At 42.7% G+C, this 15,005-nt stretch overlaps 1 protein-coding gene across 9 annotated transcripts in view; it reads left to right on the top strand.

Annotated features, from left to right (window-relative positions):
• Positions 1-15,005, top strand: part of GLI2 (GLI family zinc finger 2) — a 194,799-nt gene that overhangs the window by 66,464 nt on the left and 113,330 nt on the right. Inside the window, exon 1 of one of the 9 annotated variants that reach the window (XM_065070606.1) lies at positions 508-612. The exons of the other annotated variants lie outside the window; for them this stretch is intronic. The gene's annotated coding sequence lies outside the window, so the exon portion shown is untranslated. Of the gene's footprint in view, positions 1-507; positions 613-15,005 lie in introns of those variants that run through there. 9 annotated transcript variants of the gene reach the window in all.

Raw genomic sequence — 15,005 nt, 5'->3', positions numbered from 1 at the left:
AAAAAGAGGAAAAAAAGCTGTCTGGAAGGAATTTTTTCAAGCTCTTTTTCCAATCAAATGAAGAAAGTACAGTTATAGTCATGGTAGCATCATTAGAAGCTATTAAACAAAGTTTTCTTAGTTGTGATGAACTAGAGGAAAATAGTTATCTGAAAGAAGAGACTAAAGCTGGAACTCTCCAGGTGCTTTTGTCTATGGTTGAGTTTAGGACTCTGAATAATTCTTGTAATTTCAGCAAGATCACTCTGGATTGCTGAAAACATCCTTCCTTCTCTGCAGTATTTTTATTTTACTTTTTTCTTTTTCACATTTAGGTTCAGTGAACAGAAGCAGTAGTGCAAAGCCTCACAAATCATAGCTTTGGCAAAAGTTGGTGGTAACCTTTGACACAGGTCAAAAATCTGTTATGTTGGCACAGCCAAGGAAGAAATTACCTGGCACCACATCCTAATATATTTATTAATGGATATCCTCCTGTTATTTCTTATGGTGGTATTCTTTTCCTAGGCTCACCCATTTTTCTCCAAGAGCCGTGTCCTCAACTTGTGGCATTTCAGTGAGTTTTAGCAGCTCTGAATCCAGCCCTGACCGTCTGAGCTGTTTCCTATTGAGGTCAGTAGGATTCTTCCAGTTAATTTCAATGGGAGCTGGACTTGGCTGCTGAAAAATGTCTTTAAAAATTGCCTTCAGCAAATAAGCTGTAAATGTTAGCACTAAAATAGCAATGTGCAGGCCCAAATATGTCTATATTGAAAACACATGCTGTCAGATAGATAAAAATGTGTTCTTACAAAAGATTCAAACATCATCACATGGAGGTTGAAAGATTTTTTTTTGATTTATTTTTTCTTATTGATTGTGAAATTATTTTGATTGTGTATTTAGCACTTTGATTCACTACCCTGTTGTGTGATACTTCGCATAGAGTTGGGTCTGAGGAGATGAACCCCTGACTTGTCTGGAAGAGCGGATGGTGGCTTTTGTTTTCGGTTATTGTTCTAAATCCAGGGATGCGGTTCTTATTTTTTTCTGTGAATGTGAGATTTTCTCCAAATTGTAATATTCCACTGGTATGTAACAATATCCAGCCCTGCATTTTGTTTGAGTCTCTCGGCCCTGGCTGATGTGAAACAGGACTGCTATATCACAGCCAAGCCAGGGAAATGGCTGCTTTCTCAGAGTAACTTCAGGAATTGCTTCTTGCCCTGCAAATGGCCAGCCTTGCATTGTAACATTGTAAGTGGAGAGAAGATGTGGAGGAATTGCCCACATTTTTGAACTTTTTCTCTCTATGCCCTTCCCGATGCTTAAGGAAAATGAAGGCTCTGGTGGGGTGGCTTGGGGAAGCTGATGAGCAGATCAAGGCTGGTTGGTGACTTTGCACTGCTGTGCAGCTGTCAGAGCAGACCATCTGTCATCAGCATCCTCAATTGCTACACTTGAGAGAGTGAGAGAGTGATGGTTAAGGCAAAAGGAGCTGGGTAGCGGCTTAAATGCCTGTTGTAAATTGTCGAGCCCCAGGAGTGGGTTGATAACGGATAACTTGACTCAAGGCAAAGCAGGGGCAGCTCTGGAAGTGGTAACTCCATTGGCCATCCCATGCCGAGCTGCCTTTGCCTCTCAGTGAGCCAGCAGCACCTGGCTTTCAGCAGAAGGGAATTAAAAGCTTTTATCTAGGCTGTCCAGGCTGAGATGAGATGACTTGTATAACCACCTCAGTCCTCTGGATTCAAGTTGATGATGTTTGAATGCTCCTCCCAGCCATGCAGGTGATGCAAATACTGTTGTTACCTGTGTTTCTGCTTCTCTCATCAGAAGTATTTCTCCACAGGGGTCAAAATCAAAGCTCTTCCTATGAAGTCTCTTAAAATGAGTTGAACCTGACTGCCTCGAACGGGCAACAGGAAAATATTTGGCAGGGTAAACCCTCTTGGGGAGTTAATGGAAGCTGAGACTCAACAGATAAAGCATTGGGATGGGCTGGAGTTTGCCAAGACAAACACTTGGACTTTTCCAGACTATGTCCTTGCTTCCCAGGGGATGTGGTCACATCAGAGTGTCCTGTGGGTGGTGTCAGAAGACAGTGGCCCCACTCCCTCCTGCAGGACTGCTGAAAGAAAATCCCCTGTTAATTGCAGCCTGGCATTTGCATTGTCTCAGAAAGGCCTCTGCAGCATCATCTGTGTCAACAAACTACTCCAGTGGAGATGAAAGTTTATACCAGCAGAAGAGCTCCTCCTGCAGCTAAAACCCATTCCCCAAACCAGTAGAGACTGCACAGGAAAAAGTATGTTTTCCTGTGCCTCTGTCTGTGCTTCTGAACTCAGGAGGGTAGAACAGGTGTGAGGGGAATGGTACAAAGACCCATCCACTGAGAGGGAGTTGAGGAAATCCACAGTGTTTTGCAAATTGGATTGGGTGGCCAGTCCAGACTGAACTCATCATCTAGAGAAGACAAACATGCAGAGGCTTCTGCACAGAGATTTCTGCATACCACAACATTTTTGGCTTTGCAAGAAAAGGGACCCCATTCTTCCCTCTACCCAAGGGAGCTTTTGAGAAGCTCAAACCTTCTTTCTCCCTGAGTCTTGAGCTGAAATAGGTCTGTACTTTTGGGTAAATGCACTTGGAGGATAAAGGTGCAGATGGTTCAGGTCATGGTCACTGCTGTTTTAACATGCAGTGAGACCACAGCACAGACACTGAGTCCAAGCTGATTATGTGAAAAAGTAACACAAGCAAATTCAGGGGGAGGCAGAAGAACAGTATGGGATTTAAAAATCTCAGCTCTGTTATTAATTTCTCTGGAAGAGGTGAACTAATGATTCTGCTTTTAATTCATTAGTATTTAGGCTAAAAATATGTTGGCTCAGAAAGAAAATGATAGAGTAAAGGGGAAGATGTAATAAAATCTCCCTCCTCCTCTTAAAAAAAAAAAAAAAAATATTTTTCACAAAGCAAAGACAATTCACTGATTAGAAATGAAAGTTGTAGTCCTGTGGGGCCAGGCTGGAATTACTGCATACCACTTGCCTTTGAAATCAAGGCCTCCAACCTTCTTAATGTCCAGGTGGGGAATTCCGGTGGCTTTACTCTAATCCAGGCAAATCTGAAATCCAACCCTGTTGGGAGGAAACAATGTGGGAAACAGATTCATCTTGATCTCGGCTTTGTGCCTTGGAAAACGATTAAGACCAACTGTTAAGCAGCTCCCGATAGAGTTCACAAACCTGCCGGCCTCTGTGTGACACAGCTTTCTCGGTTCAGGCTTCACCCTTTTAAAATAGCAGATGGAAGTGATCCGGTTAAGCTAAAAAGTGGGTTTCCCTTTATTCTCTGGCTGTTAAAATATTATTTCTGTAGTTACAAATGATTTTTCATCTGATTGCTTTGCTGTGATTGATTTTTTTTCACTTTCTATTGTTCCTTTAAAAAAAAATCAAAACCAAACAATTTAGTGGTGCTGACAGGCAGCCATGCTGACTTCTTTGAGACTGATGCCCTGAGACACTAAATCCCATGCAGTACTGTGGAGGTCACACACATGGTCCGATCAAACTCACGCGGCTGGGTTCCTTCTATACCCTTTTTCCTGTCCTGATCTTAGTGAAGATAACTGGTTTTATAGTAGCTTTTGAGGATTTCAAAGTGATTTAGAAAATCAAGTCCTTTGAGGTAGAGAAATATTTATGTTCTGCACATAAATAAAAGGTGGAAGCAGAAAAGCTGCTCTTTATTAAAGCTTGCTTTGGCAAATCCGTGAAGAAAACTAAGGACTCACAAGTCCATCTACCAATATAGTTGTTGGAAAAATTTCCTCAAGGGAACCTGCTTCCATGAGATTTCAGACCTGGTGATTGCTGGAAGGGCATCCTGACCTTGCAGAGGCTTCCCAAAAATGGACATTATAAGGTTTTGAGGTCTTTATACTCCTGTGACACTGGTCAAGGGAGGTTATTCTTTTCCCTTAGAAAAGAATAACTGAACATCCGTGTGATCTTTGTTATTCTTGTTTTTCTTATTTATATTAATTGCATTTGATTACAATCAACACCCATGGTTAGCAAAACTTGTTGCTGGTTTGATTCTCGGGTAGTTTTGCAAGTGGTTGCTAGCAGATTTGTGAACTTTGGCACATGACTGTGCTATTAAAGGGTGAGATTTTGAAATTTTCCAGTGGAATTCAGAGCACAGACTCCTGCATTTCTCCGCTGCAAATAAACCTTTTATTCTTTACAGTAGATTTATCATTATTGCAGTTTTGGCAAGGATGTATCAGCAAATTTTGTTTAACACCATTCCTCAGCATTCCATTACTTGAAAGTCATGGGCAGCTTTGTTCTTCTCCCTTCCATTTTTAGATAGCACATCCAATAGGTGATTTTTAGAAGTGCAATTAAATACGCAAATTGTGCACATCTTTTGCAGTATGTCACAGGTAGAGGGATGGATTCTGCTTTTTTGGGAGGGGACCATCAATATTTTGCTAAAGCTGTGTGTGCATGTGTACACGTGTGCCCTGGGCACCAGTCCTGCTCCATGCTGCAGGCATAGTTGATGTCTCCTGCTAGGAACAGGCGGAACTACCAAGCCAGCAGAATAACCAGTCTGAAAATCTGTTTCAGCCTTAAAATGGCGGCAGAAAGTTTTGTCAGTTTGTCATGGGCAAATGTTTCTGCCATTAGTAGGGTTCCTCAAGGCTGGCTGTGTTTTCCTCTTTGCCAGTCTCATTTTCTCTGAAGATTGCTCCATTTCACCCCTTGGAGCCTGCCCAGACAGTTTGACACCGCACATTTGAGTTGAAACTGGAACTTTCTGGATCGCAATCTGGCTTGAAGAGATGATCGCAGCCTTGTTCCTGGTGCCCAGCAGGGATAAGCAGCCCCAGCGGGTGCAAAGCCAGCACAATCCAGGCAGGGCAGAGATGGTGGAAAAAAACCTCTTGCTGATCTGTTTCAGGGGTTGTGTTTTGCTGCCTGCAGGTGCTCATGCTTCCCCTTGCTCCTCATCTACAGGGCTCCAAGTGCCTTCTCCACTGAATTGCATCCCTATCCCCTAAGCATCAGCGCTCTGCTTCCATGTGCACTTTGCTGTTGTCCCTGCTGAGTTTAGTGATATTTAAGCATGTCCTCAAAGTTGAATCTGAATAGAGGAGTTGGGATGAATGGTGATGTCAATGTAAAATATAAGTGTTATAAGGTTCTGGCTGATTTTGCTCTTTCTCTTTGCAATTTTTTTACAGCTGCTTCAGTTAAGTATGGGTGTTTCCTTCTTCTTTCACACTGGGAATGCAGTAAATAAATGCGGGGTGTAAAAGGAGGCTCAGTTAGCACCAAGCCAGAAGTCCAGTCAGATAGTCAAGGAGAAGTTGGAAAGAGTTTGAGAGAAATTCACATCTGTAAATGACTAGGTTTTTACGTAGCTATATACATATTTAATTTATGCTTGCAGCGACAGCAGTTACATATGCAAAAGCAGGTGTGCAATTACATGTGCACTTCTACTCGGGATTCCAAACCTTAAGAAAGAAGTGATTATCATTGCAGATGAGTTATGCTGTAACAGTTTTTCATGTTGTATAAGGAGCACCTGTATGCTGCATTATGCACATGTGAAACTATTTTCAAGATACTTATTTGTATCAATGGTGGATACTTATTTGTATCAATGGGTGATTGTGTAGTAACTGTTTGCGTTTAGTGGCTGCATAGAAACTTGTCTTACAAAGAGTTTGCCATTTATGTACACAGCTCTTCATATGCAGAACATACCTAGATGGTTGACACATTTGTACAGTTAATATTTTTACAGTGAAAAATCCAGTTGGTTTGCCCCAGAGATTTTAATTGTAATTATGATCATGCAATTTGCCAATTATTCTATTCAGGTATGTTTCTGGATGAATAACAGATTTGTTTGGTAAGAGTCAGTCCTCTGCGCACTGATTATGAGAGAATGATTGGAAGTGGAAGGCTGCAAAGAAGCTTTTGCTGTTGCCAGTCTGAGATCTCTGCTTTCCATATTTATTTATTTATCTGTTTTGAACAGTGATTTCCTCTTAGCCTTCTCCCCAAGATAAAACTCCTTACTTCTCACAGGATATAATTTTCTCATTTTCTTGGTTCTTCTGAAGCTTAGGAAAGTATGGTTCAGCAGTTTAACCTGGTATATTGAGCTATCTCCCTAAGAAAAAAGATGCACGAGACCTTGCCTCAGAGGCAGTGGAGTATTTAAACGTCTCCCTTTCCCTTTAACTTGGTTATTTATTGATTGTCAATGTTGTTATCCATACAGACGCTCAAGTGTTTTACGTTTTTTCCTGACTTCTTGTCCACTCTAATTTCTTATGGCAAAGGGTTCCCATGAGGGGTCATGTGTCAAAATCCCTTACAATTGCAAGAGGTAGTGAGTGGTCTGTTACACCTGACCATCTTGATTTCTAGTGTAGACTTCATGCAGTGTTGCATTTGAACAGTTGCCTTTGCTTCTGACTGTGCTTTTTCCGAGACTCACAGTTTCCAATTTTCAAATTGCCTCTGTCACAACCGGGAATTTTTTAACTTCAAAAAAACAACTCAAGAGGGAGGGTGTGTGGATGATGAGTTCTCCATGGTTTTCATTCTTTGCAACACAATAGCAGGATAAAGAAACTACATGGGGAAAGATGTATTCTAAATAATTATATTGATTCAGTACACAAAGATATGCCAAGCCTTGCCACAGAGGTACTGCTGCTCTGTTTTATGTGGCTTTTACATAGCATAAAGGGAGCCCAGTAAGCACTGCAACAGGCTTTCATAGTACTTCAAGGGTTGTTCCAGTATACTACCAGTCCTCTTCCACAAGAAGTGCTCGAGGGGAATGGGGGAGGACAGGGAGATGCCAAGGACTGCAAAGAAAATTCATGTATATTAACAGACTGTGAGAATTTTTGGTGCAGAGTTTAAGGTTATTTTTGGCACTGGTAAAGTAAATGTTCATCTGTGAGTTTTGTTAACTCAATATTTAAACTGTAGAGGCATTCTAATGTTGATGTATATCTCCTTGGTGGGGCTTTTCCTATTCTTTTTCAGGCTCTGGGTTTAATAATAGTAATGTTCTTGTCATATATTTTAGACAATGGTCATCACATTTGCCTGTCTCCATAGGGACAATGTGAAAATTAATTAGCTAGTGTTTATAAAGAAGGACACTCGGATCCTGACTAATTATTCTCTGAACGCCAGTATTGATTTAGCAGGAGTGTTTCCAGTACGGGATGATGTCTTGCAGGGAGAAGGGCATGCAAGTCTGGCCAAAAGAGCCTTGGGGATGACACATGGTGCTGGTTTCCTAGCCAGCTCTGAGGAGTTTATTGACAAATACCTTATACTTCAATATGGCACCTCCTCTTCTCCAGGCTCTGCAGGATGCATTTATTGCAGCTGATTATCTCCACAGTTTATTAGACCAAATAAAATGTGACTTGAGGAAGAAATCCTCAGGTTTCAGGGTCTGAACGTTGGAGAAAGCAGTATATATTGTAGGCTAAAATATGTATGAGCGCCTGTGTTTGGGTGCCTAGATAATGTTCGTACATGTCAGATCAGGAGAAATGTATACCAATATGTTTATGTTTTTCCTGATGTAACAAGTAAAAACTTTGTCTGGTGGTAAAAGCAGCAGTTTGTAATTGTATTTAGTAATGGGATGGCCTGCAACCAAGCACCCAGAGATCACAGCATGGCTGGATTTGGGAATGAAGCAGGTCTCGGTCAGGGCTCTGCAGTGCAGACACATCCCTTCTGCCTGCTCTGTCCCGGCGAGGGCTCTGGCACCCACTGTGGTGACAGATACAACAGCTCCAACTATACTTTCTGACTAGAGAAAGTGGAGCTTCAGGCAAAAATTGGGCCAGGAGAACATGAGCTTGAAAGGAAAAATCTGATTACTCAGCAATCACCAGTTAATACAGTTCCCCGAGTTTAGCTTTTAAAACTGTTGTTCAGATAGCAGCTGCAATTGAACCTCAGTAGCTCAGATTGCAAAACCCTCCTCAGACCTGCACAGAATTAGCCTGTCCTGAGGCGAAACTACTGCACTTTATCTTCCTACCCGAACCAAGGGCAGCTCGCCCCAGCCGCCTCGCAGGTATCAGTGCAGACATGCGACCCCTCTGAGCAAAAGCTGAAAGCAGAGGATTTACACACAGGGGCTGGAGAGCAAACAGCAATCAGGGGCATAGAGAGGGGGCTGCTAACCTGGGACATTTCTGGTTTCACAGTTTACAGTGCTCTGGGATCACAGCGTAGACGGAGCAAGCAGGCCATCTCCTCTACCCAGCTTCAGAAGTCTCTTATCTCATCCTTTGCCTGTCACTAGCCTCTGAACTGAAGTAAAGTTTATCCCAGGCCAGGTACAGGTCAGAAGATACGCAGTTCTGCCTGCTATGACTCAGAGGTAAAGTAGCAACTTCGGTCTGGAGGAGGTGGAGCTGGTTGTATGTTGCAGCCCAAGCATAATAAAGGTCTGGAGGCTATAAGTGGGGAAAACCATTCAAAGCCCTGACTTGGCAAAGCTCTTTAAAAAAAAAAAAAAGCTCTTTTCCCCAAGCCACAGAGCCTCCCAAATCTCAGTTGGTTCCCAGAATTCAGACACTAGTGTTCCTAAGAGAAATGAACACACACAGTTCGTTTTAATAAGGATCAAATTGACAACTGCATGGAGTACTAGTTACAAGAACATAATAGACATGATAGAGAGAATCTTTAAGCTATTAAAAGTGACTACAGGGTTGTTCTGTCACTCCTGGTGTCCATTTTCTTTGGCTTCTTCCACAGAGTTGTGCAGCGGAAATGTATCATCTGGGCAGGTGAACATCTGAAAGTCCTTTCGTTGGGACAATGTTGCTCCTGAGGCTTTCACTGCTTCCCAGATTGCACTAAGGCTTAATCTTTGCTGTGTCTTTTAGAGATACCTTTGCTTTTGTAGGCCTTTTCCATAACTGCTCTGCAAGTCCGAATACATCCTGAGTGTTGCAACCTGACAGCACAGCACTTAGTTTTTGTGTGGTTCTTGGGATGTTGCCTCATTTAACAGTAATGTGGCATCATGTCAGCTTCACAGACTGAAGGGTCAGATGTTGTGATGACTCAGTTGTGGCAGGACAGTAATGCTCACCATTATTAATGTTTCTGCCTTTAGGAGCTCTGAATGTGTGCATGAATACATACATTTTCTTGGTTTATTCTTTAAGTAGCCTGAAATCTCTGTGGGTCCTGACTAGATACAGGGAAAGCATACATGTGACTCAGTTCTAATTTTCTTTGAGACTTAGTGGATTTGCCTGTTGGAAGAAGATGTATGTTGTAGCAGAAAGCCTTTATTTGAGATAATATCCCTGTGCAGCTGAGCACAGAAGCTTTACTGAAACTGCCCTGTTTGGGGCACACTGGTGGTGGTGTGTAAATGAGCAAACTGAAGCTCAGAGAGGTTGAGGTTATGGCATCAGAGGAAGAATCAGTCAACTCTTGAGTTTCAGCCTGTTTGACAGTGTGGAAGAGAATAAACTGAAGTTGCTGGTTCTCCCTATTTGGCACTAAGCACGACTGCCTGTATTGTACTGCTACAGCAAAGTGTCTTCATCAGAGGTGGTCCCCTACATAGCCTGGATAAACCACTGAGGATTAAACCACAACAAAATATCCTCGTCACTAAGTCTACAGATCTGGAGGGGGAAGAAATGAGGGATAGAAACAATGGCTGTTTTCTGCTGGTTGCCAAGATTTATAACGATGATTACGATGATGATGAGTAGCTGAAGGAATGTTGCTCACATTGTAAACCACTGATCTCTTGACGCTCATCAGCACAGTTTCAGGTCTCAGATGTTTTTAGCACTGGGGTGTTTTCTAGCCTTATCCAAGTGGTTTATTTAATACAGCTGCAGCCAAAACCCTAGCATGGTGGCTTCCAGCTGCAGAGCCTGCAAGCCCCCACCTCAGACCCCCCCTTGAGCAGCTGCTGTGCTGAGAGCCCAGCACGCGGAGGAGAAGTGGCAGATGTCACCGTGCAACATATCTTGTTTATCTTTTATTTATTGCAGGTATTTATTCAGGGCAAGTTTCTCTGCTCCCTGCTCACAACTTTGCACCAGCGGCGGCTGCCGCTTGCCAGGCAGAGGCAGGAGGAAGGCGAGGGAAGGGACATGAATAATGCAGTGCAACATATTTATCGACATTGTCAAGTTGAGCCTCAGATCAAGTTTAGTGGGTAAAGAAAGGGCTTTGAATTCCTGCCATACAACACGTTAAGATTCAGATAACTTGATTTTGCAAAATAAGCAAGTCCGAGAGGCTGAAACCCAGGAAGTCTGTGTACAAAATGCAGCTCTGTTTTTTTCTTTCTTTTTTTTTCTTTCTTCTTGTGTCACTAGTGGGAGATTTGATATGGGGGGCGGAACTTGCCTGCAAATCTTAGCTGGCTGCAAACACAGGTTCTCTCTTTCCTCCGCTGCACGTCTCTCCCACACTGCAGGACTGCCACCCCACGCTCAGACAGGTTGTTTCTGTGCCTCCCCAATCCTCCTGCAACTTTTGGCACTTCTTCGATACATGCTGTCATTCATGATTGTCAAAGCAAAAGTACCAAACAACTCTAAGTCAGTAAGCCGGGGCCATTGGACGGACAGTATTTCGACTACTTAAAGCCTCTGCTGTGCTTTTGTGAGCACTGACCCTGATTTCAGTGCTCCCCAGAAACCCTGAAACTGCATTTGGTGGTGTGGGTGCTGCCCAGGTCTGTGGTGCTCCCTGGACATCATTCCTACCCCTGTCAGCACTGGGAAGCAGAGCTTGGTGGAGACGAGCGATCTCAGACTAAGTCTTCCCCGGCTGATTCAGTTTCTCTGTTCTCCCACACTGCCCCACTGAGCTGCAGGAATGGCACAAACCAGCCAGGCCTAGACAAAAGTTGTCAATTTATTTATATTTTTATTTGGGTGCTGGACTAGGACTCGAGAGGTATGGTCTCTCACAGACTGATCCAGTGGTTTTGAATAAGTCATTAGGGCTGGGAGTTTCTTAAAGCAAACAGCAACGGCTCAACTCCTTTGCTGTTGGAAAAAAAGAGATGGTAAAAGTCCTGAATAGCATCAAGGGGAGAGGAGAAAGAAGCAAAGTGCAAGTTAAATTAGCACCAAGTGCTTCAGAACTCCCCTCTTTTTGTGTTCCTATTTTTGTCCTGTGCAATGGGAATGATGTTTCCTCACATTGCCCGCAGCTCTGAAACTTAGACCACTTGTAGCTGGGGCGACTTTGCTATCTGTGGACTTGAAGAACTTATTTCAGTAAACTGTCAGTATATGTTTATATACAAAAGAGCAGACAAAAAATATTTTTAATGGCACTTGCTTGTAACCTAGACAGCATGTGCAGTTTGGGTCAGGGACACCAATGTCCCTGTGCCCCACCTATTTGATGCTAAACCTTAGTTCGTCCCCTGGGTTTGGGGAGACAGGTGCTGATCCTGTGCTCTGAGGTGAGGAACTCATCCACAGCCATTTGCCTATGGGTATTCATTCAGTAAGGTATAATTCAGGGGACCTTTATTTACTGACACCACTTTTGGCTGCAAATAGTAATTGCAGATTAAAAAAAAAAAAAAAAAGGAAAAAGAATATTGGTTTATAGCCCCTGGTTTTGAAATGACTGTGCAAGGACATGCTGGTGTGTGTGTGTGTGAAATTAAAATGGGATTGTTATTCATCCTGCATTTCAAGCACCTAACCTCTCAGTTTTGAAAGCATCCTTCTGCTTTGTGGGAAAGCTCATACTCCTTAAATTGTTTCTTTTTGTTATTGGGGGGGGAGAAGTCCACAGGGAGTTTTGCGGGCAGTTCACACTGTCAACTCAGCATTTTTACACACTTGAGAAACATAAGTCTTCACGGTCAAATAAAAAAAAAAATCCCCTTAAGAGATGATCTTAATTCTTAGCAATTTTTTTTATTTAAATGTGAAGGGTCTGGGCTTTTTAAAAAAATTATTTACTCAAACAAATAAATATTTTCCAGAAAGCAAACATAATTTCACTCTGTCTGCAGTACACAAGGGAAAGAGAGAAAAAACTACTTGATCCCAGGACAAAAGGATGCTCTCTTTTATTTTTTTACCCCGTTGTCTGGTTGTGGTGCAGGAATGTGCAATCTGCAATCAGAACTGGCAGATGCACAACTTTTGTTTGTAAAACTGACTTAATTATTCCCTCTGTAGGGGTGGGCTGGCCGAAGATATTTGGGATGCTGACAGTTTCTGGCCTTCCTGTTGAATCATCCATATATTTGGCCTGGACTGAACAAGCAGTAGTGTGGCTAAGTTGGGATCCAGGGTCTCTGAAACAAGGGAACAGCTGACATGTTTTAACCATAGCTTTTTGGCACTAGTTCTTATTATCTCAGCATTTATCATGATCTTACTCCACCCCATCCTTCGGTTTTATTTTGTCATCTGCTGAGAGTACAGACTTCTTGGACTGGGGTCATCTCCTCGCACTGCGTGCAAAGAGTTGGGCAGAGATGATTTTTAGTGGAGCTTTAGATAGCACTATCATGTTACAGATAACTATGATCTAATCTTTTATATCACCCTAGAGCTAAAAATCTTAACCTTCCACCAGTACTTAGCTATATTTTAGTTCCGATGGCTTTTTCAGCAGTGTACCTCCTGCCTGTACCACTGTAATGACTGTCTTCCCGTATTTACCTTCTTAGATATCTGCCCTAGTCTGAAGCAACTCCCTTAAGGTTAAGATAAAGGCTCTGTGGACAAAAATAGTGTGTGATTTTGTAATTAAAGCCTATATTAATATATGCAAGAGAGTCTGAGCAGCCCAAAATTTTGCGTTTCTTTTGGAGCTCTCGGATCGATCTTCTCATTTGTCTAGTAAGATAAAACATTTTTTTCCTCATCTTCCAGAGTGAATTTTTGTTGTTTTCTTAACAGAAAACCCTAGTTCCACTATGCCCAAAAATGATGTTTCTATTTCTTTTGCAACCACCCATGGGGTTTGAACCACAGACCTACAGCACTGTAAAAGAGATCTCCATAGTGTGTGAATTAAAGGAATTAAAAACAAAGTTAGAAGGGGAAAGCAGCAGCTCAGGGCTTGACGTTAGAAGTGGGGGACTGATGCAGGAACACATCCCCTCCATGGCAATCCCAAGCTGATTGTGCTGTCTCCAGGGGTCACCTCTTGCATCCCACTGTTGCTGATCAGACCATTGACCTTCCCTTTTTGTCGCCTGTCCCCTTCCACATCTCAGCTGGGAAGCTTCCCTTCCCAATGCTGTGGGACAGACTCTCTCCTCTCTCCCTCTCTGCTGTTATTTATCCCTCTAATTGTGTAAAATGTTTTGGACTGCAGTTTCCATGAAGTATGCTATGCAGAATAAAGTTGGTGCTGTGTATGTGAAATTGTGATCCACAGTTTATATTTCCTCCACTGTATAACTCAAGATTATTAAATAAGGATGTGACTGGATGCAGTTATTAACATCAAGTAGACAATGCAATTCATTCGTACCCTTTCTGTTTGTTGATCCTTCTTTATTACTTCTCTCACCTGGAAGCACAGAATGTTTGATTCGTGGCTTTGTGAGAATCGTAGCAGTGGGTCAGAGTGGGAGATGGAGAGGAGGCCAGGAGGCTTGATTTGAGTGTCTGTGACTCAAAGTGACCAGCAAACTCCCAGGGAGAGCTTGGTGTCTGCAAATCTCATTAGGTTGTTTATTTTGTCTTACCTTCCTAGTATTTGATAACACTTAGAAATCTTGCACTTCTGAATTGTGTTGGCTTGGGATCTGAAGCACTGAACAGCTCATTATTATGGCAAAAATCAACTCCTTTGTGTCTCGTAACACTCCTACAACTCAGTAACCTGGGTGGTGTCTCCACCAAGGCCTCTGATCATAATTTTTGTTAGTATAGAGGGGAAAAAAAAAAAAAAAGAAAAAAATAAAATACATTAAAATTAAAGTCTCATGACTGTAATGAAAAGGTTATTTCTTCTTCTCTTGAAAGTTAAGTTCTATGCAATTGCAGCTCACTTGTCCATCTCGTAGTCTCATTAGCTGCTGGGCCACAGAGGAATTGAGGAAAGAGAGTTGGGGGTTTTATCCACATGCCATTCCAGCGTGGAAGGTTCAATGAGACGATGGCTTGTCATTTTTTATTAATGAGTTGGAGCCTGATTCATTATAGATGTCTGGAATGAGCTCGGTATGGCTGCAGGGGGAGGGGAAGGACTCTATCAATGAAGAGTTACTTCCACTGTGGGTCTTCTCCTCCTTAGTCTTAAGCAAATTGGCTTACCAGTGTTGCTTGTCAGTAGGCTAGAGGACGGCTGAGATAACACACAGCTCCAGTTTGCCGCTGCTCAAGCCTGCACGTTTCAGTGTATGACAAGTAGCCCCAGGGGAGAAATGAGTATTTAGCAATGCTCAACAATTAGACATTACAAAGAGGTTTCTAAGGGACTGTCCCCTAAGGTCTGGCTGGCTGGCAGGTTGGTGGCTGAGGAAAAGGTTTCCAGAGTTCCTGTTTCAGGGAGTAGGTTGGTATGGTGTAGAAAATCATGTCCTTGCCAAGAGAAGCAAAAAGCTGTGTGCCTTTCAGTTCTTCCTTACATGCTGGTGGCATGGTCATACATATGTGTGATATGTGCATATATAGATATACACATATATGTACATGTACATAAAAGTAAAAAATAACTCTATGTCCTTATAGAAAGCCGTATGGTCAGAAAAGCAACATTTGCATTCAGAAGGAGGTGTGTGGGGCAGGCAACCCTCTTGCCCTTGGTGAATCCAAACGTCCTGGATTAAAAGTGGATGCTGATGCTCTGAGGAAGCCCCAGCTATGCCACCACATCAACGCCCTCTTGGTGGGTGCGGGCAGAGGCAGCGTTATCCACCATGGCTGCTGCCCCTTCGCCAGCAGCTTCTGGCTGTGCCCATGACTAGTGCCC

This window comes from Columba livia, chromosome 7 (assembly GCF_036013475.1).
Source record: "Columba livia isolate bColLiv1 breed racing homer chromosome 7, bColLiv1.pat.W.v2, whole genome shotgun sequence".
Taxonomy (NCBI): domain Eukaryota; kingdom Metazoa; phylum Chordata; class Aves; order Columbiformes; family Columbidae; genus Columba; species Columba livia.
This window is presented reverse-complemented; position numbering and strand designations above follow the sequence as displayed.